This window comes from Zalophus californianus, chromosome 1 (assembly GCF_009762305.2).
Source record: "Zalophus californianus isolate mZalCal1 chromosome 1, mZalCal1.pri.v2, whole genome shotgun sequence".
NCBI classification, from domain to species: Eukaryota; Metazoa; Chordata; class Mammalia; order Carnivora; family Otariidae; genus Zalophus; species Zalophus californianus.
Window position 1 is genome coordinate 213561153 of NC_045595.1, and position 12381 is coordinate 213573533.

General features: G+C 56.1%; 1 protein-coding gene across 1 annotated transcript in view; it reads left to right on the forward strand.

Annotated features, from left to right (window-relative positions):
• Window positions 1-1428: 1428 nt before the first annotated feature.
• AGPAT3 (1-acylglycerol-3-phosphate O-acyltransferase 3) overlaps window positions 1429-12381 on the forward strand; it is an 81373-nt gene continuing 70420 nt past the window's right edge. Inside the window, exon 1 of the mRNA XM_027583537.1 lies at window positions 1429-1580. The gene's annotated coding sequence lies outside the window, so the exon portion shown is untranslated. The remainder of the gene's footprint in view (window positions 1581-12381) is intronic.

Genomic DNA, 12381 nt, shown 5'->3' on the forward strand with positions numbered 1-12381 from the left:
ATAATATCAGCATATGTAGAACCACATTAATTTTTTAATGTTCTAAATTAAAAATATTATTCAACGAATATGCTGGAGTTTATGGAACCAGGTGTCTATGGGTTGTTTCCAGATTTTTGTGAATTATATGCTGTAAGTCAGAACATCCTTCTATGCACATCTGCAGGCGCCTGTGGGAATTTACCTCTAGGACAAGACAGAAGAGGGACTGCAGGCTCCAGGGTTTTACGAGTAATACATTTCCACCAACACTGCAAGCCATAACTCCGTTTTCAAGCATAAGGGAGTTGTGAGTAGAACAGGTGCATGTATGTGTATTTTATTTTATTTTAGTCCAAGTGTTTTCTGAAATAATGGGAGGAGGTTTAAAATAAGACACAGCAGACTGCAACAGCGCCTGGTGTTTTAAATAGTTTTCCAGTGAAACCAGTCCAAGTTCAGGAGGTCCAGCTTGACCTGAGGACCTGAACAGGCGGCGAGTCAGGCGAGGTACCCAGTGGAGAAAGCAGAATGGAGAGGACCCTCCTCCTGGCTGCACTCCCTGGGGCTGTCCAGGCTGGCCGCCCCCAGGTGCTCCGTGGGGAACTCAGGCAACCCTGTCCAGCTCGGGCGCTCTTCAGGCAAGAGGGGAGAGCGGTCAGTGACCTGGGAGCAGCGGGGTACACTAGCGAGGCCCGTTCCAGGCGACCGACCCCCCCCCCCACCCCGCCCCAGTTCCGGGAAGCTTCCTCCAGGATCAAATTGATACAACGTTGCCGGCCTGGTGCCAACTATAAATAAGTCAAAGGGCGCTGCACGTGGGTCTGAAATCTATCCTCCCGCGGAGCCGAGGCTCCCAAGACCGTCCCCACGGTGACGCGCGGGATCCACCCCCCCGCCGCGGCGGTAACCCCCCTTGGCCGTGACCTGGGCTAGGGGAGGAGCTCACGCCCGGAAACAAGCCGGTGCCCGCGGGGGTGAGGGGACCCCAGGGAAATGGGGGGGGTTCGCGGGGTCGCCTGACCCGCGGTGCTGTCTCCCCGCTCCCCCACATACTGCGCCCCCACCCGGTCCCCTCCCTGCGTCAGTCCCGCCTCCTGACCGGCCTGGCTGGTCCCCCAACCCACGTGCCCCGCCGGCTCTGGTCCCCGCCCCGGATTCACGCGCGTCCCTTTCCCGACCTCTGCCAGGGCCCCTTCCCCGCCTGCATTCCGCCCCCCCGTCCCCCCTCCCCCCCCCCGGCGAGGAACCCCGCTGTCCCGCGTCCCTCCCCACGTGTCCCCCGTCCCCCACGTGTGTCCCCCGGTCCCCCCCCGCGCGGCCCCCCCCGCACCCCCCCGCGTGTCCCCGCGTGTCCCCCCCTCCTCGCGCGCCGGCGGAACTGTGGGATCGCCGCGCACAGGAAGTGGCGGGGCGGCGCGGCCGAGGGCGGAGGGCGGCGGGCCGGGCGGGGCGGGATGGGGGCCGGGGGCGGCGGGCGCCGCACTCGCTGAGGCCCGACGCAGGGCCGGGCGCGCCCAGGGCCGGAGCGCAGCGGCCGGAGTGGCCGTGGAGGCGACGCCGAGGCCGCGCGCGCGACGAGCAGGTGGCGGCGGCTGCAGGTGAGCGGCGCGGCCCCCACCGAGGTCGGGCCCTCCTCCCGCCGCCCGAGGTCGCTCCCCTCCCCCCGCCCCCCGCCGCCCCAGGTCGCTCCTCCGCCCGAGGTCGGCCCCCGCCCGAAGTCGGCCCCGGGCCCGCTGGCCCCGCGCCACAGTGGGCCGGCTGCGCTCCGCCCGGCGTGGGGCCTGCGGGAGGACGGGGTGGGGGGGCGCCGGGGGTGGTTCATGGGCCCGGGTCGTCCCCGCACCCCTGGCCTCCCCGGTTCCTTGTCCGGCGGAGGCCCAGGACACCTCCCTGTCTGCCCCTCTCAGGCCGCTGCAGCCTCCAGGGGAGGGGGCGGGTGGGGGGAGGAGGGGGGAGCCGCCTGGGGAGGGTCGCCCCGGGAGGGGCCTGGTGGCCGGGGCTGAGGGAGGACGTGACCCCCCTTCCTCTCTCCCCGCGGACTCTGCTCGGGCCCGCTCTGCTCCCCCTGCGGATGCGAAGGCCCCCTGCCTGGCTCGGGGGCTCTGGGGACCTGAGACCCCCGCGCGGCGCCCCTGACCCCTGCAGGCCATGGTCCAGGCTTAGTTTCACTTTTTGCTCAATCCGAGGGAGGGCTGCAGGTGGGGCTGCAAAGGGGGTGGCGTGTGCTGAGTTTTCAGATTTGACTTTGGCATTTGGACCAAGGCCGACTGTGAATTTCCACCGTTCCAGTCAAGTGATGGGGTCAGTCAGTGATCCAAGAGCTATCTGGGGCCGGAGCCACCTTCACCCCCAGGGCCACCCCCAGGACCCTGGAAAGGATTTTTAGCAGTTACAGCTACCTTGAAAAATTGTGCAGTTGTGGTTTTTTTTTTTTTTTTTTTTTAACTTTGAGAGAAGTTCGGTGCAGTAGGGAAAATGCTTTTATAAATGGCTTCCTGGGCCTTTTTTTTTTTTTTTTAGCACAATGTTAACAGTCTTGTCTAAGGGAATACTTGAACAGGTAGGTTCCTTTTTGTAGGAAACATGATCTTAATAGAAGGTAAATGAGGACCGCTGGCCTTCGGAGTCTGGGATGGGAAGCAGCGCCCATCAGAGAAGTGACAGTCATCCCAGGGAGCCCAGGTGCACCACTGGTGTGCTGGTGCTGCTGGGGCCCGGTGTGGGGGGCTACACCCAGAGCCCCCACCCCCACCCCGTGCTCTGGGTTACAGCTCTGCAGGCTGATGATACTCACTTATGGGTTGCTAGTCCACGTTTCTCTGTTGAAAAGCTTCATAGGGAGTCTCAGTCAGATTCTGAACATTCCCTAATTTGATCACTTCCTTGCTGCCCCCTCTTCCTATTCTAGATCATCATGACTATGCACCCCCCCATCCCCCTCAAAGTTTTAGAATTAGCCTGTTATGGCTCACTTCTGTATCCATTTCTTGGTCACCCTTAGGGATCTCCATGATTACATTGTTTAAAAGAGAGACTGCATGGGATTGACAGGGTGGGAAGAGCCCCCTTCTTGGCCCTGGAAGGTACAGTCGCCTTAATGTCTCGAGCCAGATCATGTGTATGCATAGTGGCCATGCGTGGCCGGAGTTTGCTCTTCATGCCACCCGTGTGGGGCCCCACCTGGAGAATCTCTACCAAGAGGTCTGTGTCTTAACAATAAACTGAGGCGTGTGTGAGAGCAGGGTGAGAGGCAGGGTTGTAGGATGGTCAGGGAAGGTGCAGGAGGGATATTTCAACTGCCTCCAGGGAGGGTGCCCTCGGCCCTGGGCTGGCCCACGTGGCAGGCTCAGCGCCTGCATGAGTGCTCCCTGGCCCGAGCACAGGTCTGTGGGCCGGCACTGGGGAAGCAAACAAAGCAGATGTTTTATTTTGAAAGGTAGAAAAAGTGTATCCACCAAGGTGATCTGGGCTGTCCATTTTTACTCCTGCTTCCCGCTGAGTTCACCCCGATACGTAGCCCGTGGCCTGTGTTCTCTCTGATCACACTTCAACCTTGGAAGAGAGTGGTCTGCGAGAACAGAGGTCTGGCTACCTGCCGAAGGTTAGGTCACAGATCAGCGTGACCAGGTTTAAACTAGGATCCACGGACTCCCATCTTCTGAGACCCCACCATCTGCTAAAAGTCCGTAGATTTTCATCTGGGGTCAAATCAGAGGTAGGAGGGAAATATTGAAATCCTTGTAAACAGGGAAAATAAAAAACAGAAGTTGTGTTGAGAAGAGCCAGATTCACTGGGGTTTTTTTTGGAGGGGAAGGGTCTGGTTAACTTGTCCAATCACATTTTACCCCTGAAATGCACACCTTCTGGTGACTTTCAGCCTGACTTAACATGGGGGACGGGAGGGCACGGCTTACGGTGTGGACCAGGTGCCCCTCACTGTTAGCAGCGGCCCCTGTCACATCTGACAAAAGCAGTAGCTTCCATCTCCAGCCCTTTCTTCTCTCCCTGGCCTTGTCAGAACTCGAAGAGTTTACTGGTAGAAGTTGTGGCTGATTGATATTTATAGAGCAAAGGACCTGAGTGGCTACATTTGTCTGTTTCCTTTTAAGTGATTTGTATAACGTAAGATCTTTAGTTACTCAGTAAGGTCAGACTGAATTTTATAAAGCAATTACTCAGAAATTTCATAGATTTGACTTTTGGTTAACCAAAGAATATTTGAGGCTTTAAATGAGTTGTTTCAAGTTGTAAGGGAAAGTGTTGTGACTTAATTGCCCTTCCTAAAACTACTTCGTAATAATCTTAACATTCATCGCAAATTACTAATTTCAAAATGCTGCATTTTAGGCAAACACATGAGTGGTACGTCCTTGGACAGGGTTCCTTTCAGTTATTAGAAGAATTTGCCATGTTTGGATTATCTTTGCGGAGCGAAGTGTGAGAGGTGGTGATCTTGGGAGGGCATCTGTGCGACGATTTGGGAGGCGGCGGGCGGGCTGGGGGGAGGCCGGCCCCCGCCCTCACTGCAGATTCAGACGCGTCCAGATGCAGACGCTGTGGTTTGATCGCTGTCCCTTCCCGAGCATAGCTGGAAGGGTCACAGGTAGGGTGTGCATCCTTCAGTGCTGGTGCTAGCAGATCGATATGTGACAGGCGACATTCTTCCATACGACTCAGAACCGAGGCTGGGCACGTGGTAGGAGCAGCGTGCCAGTGGCCTGGAGGCCTGTCCCCAGGCGACTCGGGGAGGCCATGCATTATTAATGTGGATCTTCTTGATTCCTTTCTGAAAGTGGGTGGGGAGTGAAATCAGTAATAAAGAAAAACGGTAATGAATTCTGCCACGAGCAGTAGTAAAAAGCTGTGTGCTACAAGGAAGTACCTTCAGCCAGTTGTGTCACTCAGCGGCGAGTTGTATCCCCTATGGTGGGAACCTGGTGGGGGAGCTAGGCTCTCTTCATCACGTCGTTGGCTGACCTGGAGACTTTAGAAGCATGTGCCGACGTTAAAAGTGTCCCCTGCCTCCTCACTGAGGCTTTACATATTGTCCTGTGACAACAGCTACAACAGTGAGGGCTCTGTGAGGTGTTCCATGTGCAGATTATGTTGTCTGATTCGTGGAAAAGCCCTGTGAGGACAGTGGCTTCGCCCCATTACACGGATGGAGAAACCGAGCAGGGAGGGCTTGGTGGGGGTTGCTCAGCTAGCAAGTGATGAATCTAGACTTCAAAGGTCTTCTCGAATCCAGAGCACCTTGATACTCAGAAAACTTAGTCATGAAAAATCTACATTTTTGAAACTAAGTGGTTGGCTTCGCGCAAGTAGTCATTTAAAAACTTTTTACTTCCAGAAGGCTACACCTGGTGGACTGGGGATCAGAAATCCCCATCTGAGATGGTGGAAACAGATACGTGCTAGATATGATGTTGCATTGGGGAAAAAGTCAGGTTATGCAAATTCGTGTGTGCTCGGCTGCCTTGTGCCCTTGGTGGGAGCAAGGTGAAGGGCTGTCCTGGGGACAAGTGTAAGGAGTGCACCGGTGGTTGGTCCAGCGTTCCAAGCACTGGTTTCTAGTGGAGACCACTGTCCAAGTCTAACTGGAGCTATTGAATGAATGTGCCTTTTATTAGGAAGATACACATCACCCTCATGTTCAGAGAGAAGTCCGTCAACTGGTACACCTTGCAAAGTAAGGCTTAATAGCAGCGATTTTTGCCAAAATGGGCCAGAAGTCAATCCTTACATGGAGAGTGCATCAGTTTGGGTGACGTAGGAAGCAGGTGCCCAAAAGAGAGGGGCAGGAGGAGGCCAAGGGGCTCAGGGGCGGGGCGCTGGGGGCCCTCACCGTGTTGGTCTGATGAGGTGAGAGGAGATAGCGGTGGTGGAGAGCTGGGGAGGGAGGACCTCTCATGCAGCTCGGAGAAGGTCTCAGCCAGGGGGCCTCTGGCTGGGACGGCCCCCAGCCTGGGAGCCCGGCCTCCCTCAGGCCCGGCTGTGCATGGAGGGCGCATTGCCACTGTGTGGCAGGTTCTCCTTTGAGGGGGGTCTGAGTGTCCCAGCCCCGTGACTGCCTCACAGATAACATTTAGTGACTTCCACAAAAGTGGAAGGATGTGGTAAAAATAATCTTCCAGTGCTGATAATTGCATGGCACAGGTAGTGTTTTGGTTTTGTTTTAGAAAAACCCTGTGGTTACGGCAGATCTCCTTCGCTGGGCCTGGCGGTGAGCTGGTACCCGACAGCAAAGCATCCGGTGCTAGGAAAGAGTTGGGGGCTTCCAGGTGGTCGTGGAGGGCAGAACACACACACGTTAGCACGTGTTAGTGGTTATTTTCAGCTGTGTGAGTCAAGGGGCGCACTACTATAACTTGGTCCTAGCAACATGTTAGAGAATGCAGTGCAGGGGCGCCTGGGGGGCTCAGTCGTTGGGCGTCTGCCCTCGGCTCAGGTCACGGTCCCGGGGTCCTGGGATCGAGCCCCGCGTGGGGCTCCCTGCTCGGCGGGAGGCCTGCTTCTCCCTCTCCTGCTCCCCCTGCTTGTGTTCCCTCTCTTGCTGTGTCTCTCTCTGTCAAATAAATAAATTAAAAAATCTTTAAAAAAGAAAGAAAATGCAGTGGCAGCCTGCAGTTCACGTCTGGTTCCAGGCTAATGTGGCCTTTTCCCGGAGCTCCAACTGCTTTGTGCCCTTCGCTTCTTTTCTTTATAGTGTAGGGAGTTATTGGGTACAAACATTTCTTTTTTGGTAAATAAAACTACATAAAAGTTGTGAACACAGGTTCTGACAGAGGCCAGGCAGGAAGGGGAGCCAGGGGAAATGTAGGTGTGAGACAGAGGATGGCGGCTGTGTGGACAAGGGTGATGGCTGAGGCCTCTTCTCGGGCATGCTCGCCGGACCCCCAGCGCTGACCCCCAGCACTGGGCACTCACCCCCAGCGCTGACCCCCAGAACTGACTCCTCACCCCCAGCGCTGACCCCCAGCACTGACCCCCAGCATTGAGCACTCACCCCTGGCCTCTGACCCCCAGCCAGCATGACCCCCAGTTGACATGGCCAGGTGAATGCAGGACGGGAGGAAGTAGATCTTTGGTCTGCTAGGACAAGGCAGAAATCTGGGTTTTTTGTTTTTTTTTTTTAAGATTTCATTTATTTATTTGACAGTGAGATTGGGAACACAAGCAGGGGGAGTAGGAGAGGGAGAAGCAGACTCCCTGCTGAGCAGGGAGCCCGATGCGGGGCTCGATCCCAGGACCCCGGGATCATGACCCGAGCTGAAGGCAGATGCTTAACCGACTGAGCCACCCAGGAGCCCCTGAGAAATCTGGGTTTTTATATGCAATTATTTATTTTTAACAAACTGCAGACCAAATAAAAAAATATTGCTGCCCGAATTCAGCCTATAGGTCACAATTTTTACAACATCTAGTCTAAAACATTTGTTTAGTTTTTGAAATAAAGTAACTGGGCTAATGAAAGGAGGACCAAATGGGCACTTCTTAAATGCATGAGAAGCAAAAACATGGATAACAGAAACCCGAAGCTTCATGTGCAGATGAAAACCAAAATGTTGTTCATCCATCTCAAGCAGGGCTGCTGGAAACAGGATGGGGGTTCTCTGATGGTGTGGGGAGGGGACGAGGAGACGGCACCCAGAGTCCGTGTCTGCCGGGAAACGGGAACTCCGTGCGTCTCTACGTGTGTGCAGGAGGCCCTCTTCAAGTCAGCACGAAGATCAAGTCCGGGAAAAATGTTTACAGAATGTGCCCGAATGCTCACTGGACAGCACTCCTAGTCCGGACCCGTGTCTGCGGAACCCCCTTGGCCACTGGCCTGCTGCAGGTTGCAGCCACCGGGTGGCGAGGCTCTGGCCGTGAGTGTGCCCGGCGGCCCCGCTCTTTCTCCGCCGTGTGTCCCACGCTGCACAACGGGGGACGCACGTGCTCTCGAGCACTTGATCCTGTCATGAGTTCTCGCAAATGGAGTGGATGCAAAATGTCCTGTCTAATTGTGGCCTTGATTTGCATTTCCTGCTTGATGGTGCTGAGCGTCTCCCTGCACCGATGGGCCGCCCGTGTTCCCGCTCTGAGTTCCTTCACCTGCTGTCCTTACCTGTGGGTCTGCACCATCCATTGTCTCGTGTGTGTGCCTCCGGCCTTCTCCCAGCTGTCTCCTGTCTTCTTTGTTGATGAATAGGACCGCCTGATTTCCTGTGGATTCACCCACCTTTCCTTTTGTGGGTGCTGCCTTTTGCCTGTTGCTGAGAAGTCCTTCCCCACGCTGGGGCACTCATGCGCGCTCCCACATTCCCTTGTGGAAGTTCTGAGGTTTGGCTCCCACCTGGAGGCCCCTCATCCCTCTGGAGCTGACTCTGTGGTGTGAGAAGCAGGGAGCCCAGTGCTCTTTTGTCCCCACGGGAGCACCGCTTGTCCACAGTGGTCCCCGCCCCCCTGGTGGCACTGCGGCCACGTGGCCACGTGTGTGGGCGCCCTCTGTCTGGTTCTCTGTCCCTCTGGTCGGTGCGTCTGCTCATCCTTCCTGCGGGGTCTCGGGAGCACCTGGCCAATCCTGCTCTTTGCTTCTCTGTGTTACGTGTTAAAGTCGGCTTCTGAAGTCTCATGAAAAACGGTCAGGATTTTGACTGATATGGCACTGACTGTGTAGATGAACTGGGAGGAATTTTTCGCCGTCACGGTCCATTCTTCCTGCTGGGAACGTGGCCTGCGTCTCCATTAATGCAGATTGTCTGTGGCTTCCAGTGAGTCTCCCCCACGTTCCTCAGCCTGCCTTACGTTTGCACTTAACGATTACTCCCAGGGGCCCTGATGACTTCTGTTGCTTTTCTAAGTGGCATTTTTAAATTTTATTCTTTATTAAAAATTTTTTCTAACCCCTGGTTGGTGTTGAGCAGAAATACCTTTGATTTTGGGTATTGCTTTGATAGCCAGTCACCTTACCAATCTCCATTTCCTGTCATTTATTTTTAGATATTTAGGACTTTCTTTTTCTTTTTTTAATTTACTTATTTATTTGGGGGGGGGCAGGGGCAGAGGGAGAGGGAGAATCTCAAGCAGACTCCCCGCTGAGCATGGCTGTGGGGCTCCATCTTGCGACCCTGAGACCGTGACCTGAACTGAAACCAAGAATCAGACGCTTGACTGACTGAGCCCCCCACGTGCCCCCCTTCCCGAGTTTTTCTGTGTGGACGTCCTGTCATCTGGGAGTGGTAGTGGCTTTGTCTCTTGCTTATACCTTCTTGTTTTACAGACAGTTTGGGGCCTTCAGGACAGTGTTGAGTGGAAGTGTGCGACAGGGTGTCCCGGTTTTGTTTCTGATTTTAGGGAAACGCTGCCATTTCCCTCTCCGGTGTTGGCACGACAACTAAGCAGTTCTTTTTTTACTTTTTAGAGAGGGGGAGCAGAGGGAGGGGGAGAGAGAGTCCCAAGCAGACTCCCGCCCAGTGCAGAGCCTGACGTGGGGCTTGATCCCATGACCCTGAGATCATGACCTGAGCCGAAACCACGAGCCAGAGACTTAACCAGCTGAGCCCCCCAGGCGCTGCCCCCCCTCCCCCCAGTCTTAGCTCTGAATCCTCCCGTTGCTCTCCCTGGGAGCAGAGGTGGGGAGACAAAGAAAAATATAAAGAATAAAGACTCACCTGCACGTCAGGAAGATGTGGAAGTGGAACCCAGAGAGGTGTCGGCCACGCGCCAGGGGCTGCGACATGGAAAGGCTGCAGAAGCCCAGTGCCCGGGAGGATGTGCAGCAAGTGGGCGCCGCGTGGGAAGGCCACGGGGTGGGGCCTGCCCTGGAGCCGGTTCACTCCTGGGCGTGCACAAGTACGCGTGTATCGGGACCCCCGTGCAGGACGTCCCGGCAGCTGTGGTCCTAATGTACAAACCCTGGAAATGCTCTAAATGCCCGTCTCCAAAGAACACGAGGAGGTAACAGCTTCTGGAATAGTCACACGGCGGGGAAGAGGACAAGGCAGTGTGTGGCCGTCACGGGCGCGCGCCGAGCCAAGGATGCGTTCGGCCTGGTTCCGTTCCCGTGGACACAGTGCCTCACGGCTGGGCTCGGGAAGCGGCTCCCGGCAGGGCGGGGAGTGTGCACAGCTCCTAGGGGCGCTGCAGCAGTTTCTTCCTCGAGCCGCGTGTCGGTCACATGGGTATGTGTGCTGTGTGCACTTCCCTGTGTGTATATTACACTGAAATCAGAAGTTTTAAAAAAAGAGTAAATGAGAAAATTATAGAGACAGAGGCAGGTAAAGGAATCCAACAGATGTATCGTCAGTGAACCGAATAGCCCGACCAGGAAACCCACATGGTGTGGCCGCCAGCGATGTTCTGGAAGCTTCTGTCGCTAGAGAGGCTGGTGCTGAGCGCCTGCACCACCCGGACCCTGACCCAGGGGGGAATGGAGAGACCTGGCTTTTGCAGATACTCCCGAGGCCCAGGGACCGTGCCTGTCAGGGAGAGGAAAGCAAGCAGCCCGCTGGGGGTGGGGGTGGGGTCTCAGGAGAGAAAACAGGGGCCGCAGGCTTGTCCGGACACACGGTGCTTCCAGAGCCCGCCGGGAAAGCGCCAGCCAGCTGCAAGGACAGTCAGCTCATGCGTGTGCCCGCGGTGGTGGCAGGGGGGTGGCACATGGCTGTGACAGTAACAAGGGCCGTCCAGCCAGTGCGGCCGACCTGAGAGTGAGCGGCCCCGCCTAGTGGGCTGCAGCCCATGGCAGGCAGCGTGCTAGCAGGCAGCCAGACTCCGAGGTGCCTTTGGCCCCAGCCAGGAGTGACCCAGGCTGCAGGTCCCACATCCCTGAATGGGACACACCCCGCCCGGGAGGCTCCTCACCGTCACACCCGACCAGGGTGTCAGCCACGCTCCCAGGACACATGCTCCAGGTACCCTCTGCTGGTGTGAGGTGACCTGGCCAGGGTTAGGCTCAGGCACAGCCCAGGGGCCTGTCTCTGGGGGTGGCTGGCTTCCTGTCCCTCAGGGGAAGCTCCTCGGGTTTGGAGCCACGTACATGGGGTGGGGGAGAGGGGTGAGAACACCTTTTCAAGCTCTCGTTTTGGATGATGACGTGCCGGGAGGGGACTCGAGAGTTCAGCGGTTCCTTCCCATGGGGGGCAGGAGGACGGTGTGGCAGGGGCACCGATATTAACATACCTCCTTGGACGATGTCGCCTGTTCCAAACGGTGAAGTTACAGAAACAGAGATTGCTTATTTTTCTGTATATGCTTCCTTTCAGCTTAAGAAAGTTGTCTTGTTTCTAAGAATATTTTGCTGAAAAGGTTTTACAAAGACTTCTTCTGCATGTATTGAGCGGATCATGTACGATTTTTCCATTCATCTGTTACTTTGGTGAAGTACATGGGTCCTTCTTTGCCTTCCTGGAAATACCCCAGCTTGGCCGTGGTGTGTTATTTTTTGCTACGTTACTGTGTTGGCTGGTGGGTAATACTTCGTGGGGGATTGTCTGCACCTGTGTCCAAAGTGAGTTTGGCTTATAATTGTCCTTTGTCACATCCTGCCCTTGCGTGGTCCGGTCCGAGTGGGCCAGGCTCCTGATGGGTGGTGCTGCCTCTCTGCTGTGCGGCAGGGCTCCTGCAAGACCGAGGTCGCCTGTTCTATGTGTTTTCTTGCTCGCAACCGGCCTCAGTGTGGATCCACGATTAGGTCCTGGTTCTGTCTCTTTAAGAGCCGCAGACCCGTCAGGGTTTCCAGTCCGGTCTGGATACGGTTTGGTAGCTTCCTTTCCCAGAGAGTAATCTGCACGTGCTCGCTGTTGCTGTGTCACCGTGTCATCCCCTGCTTCCGCGGGGCAGGGGTCCGGGCGTCGCCGGGTCCTCAGGCTCGGGCTGCCAACCAGGTGCTGCCGCAGCTGTGGTCTTCACCCGAAGGCTCGACGGAAGGGCCCTTTCCAAGCTCACTCCTGCTTTGTCGTCAGGAGTCAGCCCCTGCCACTACTTGGTCTGAGCGCCCCCCAACACGGCAGCTCGCGCGGCCGAGTGTGCCGGCAGGACGCAAGTCCCGGTGCTGGGAGGCCTCATCCCACGTGGCCCTCCGTGGCTCTCGTGAGCCCCTTCTGGGAGAAGCCCGTGGCGAGGGGGTTGTGCCGGGCTGTGAACCACGGGGGTCATCTTGGGGCTGTCGACCACCTTCTCCGTCGCATTTACCTTCTCCGTTTCTTGGTGCAAAGGTCATACTATTTTCTTAGTTTTCAAATCTCTCTCTGACATGAAGTTCCCTTTCGTTTCTAAAATTGTTTTTGCTTTTCTGTTTTCTTGACTCCTCCTAGCACAGGTTTCTCTCTATTACTTTATTGCTGTTGACGAAGAGCCTGCGTTCGGTTGGCGGCTCACCGCCACAGCTCCTTTGCCTTCCTCGCCTTTATTTCTCG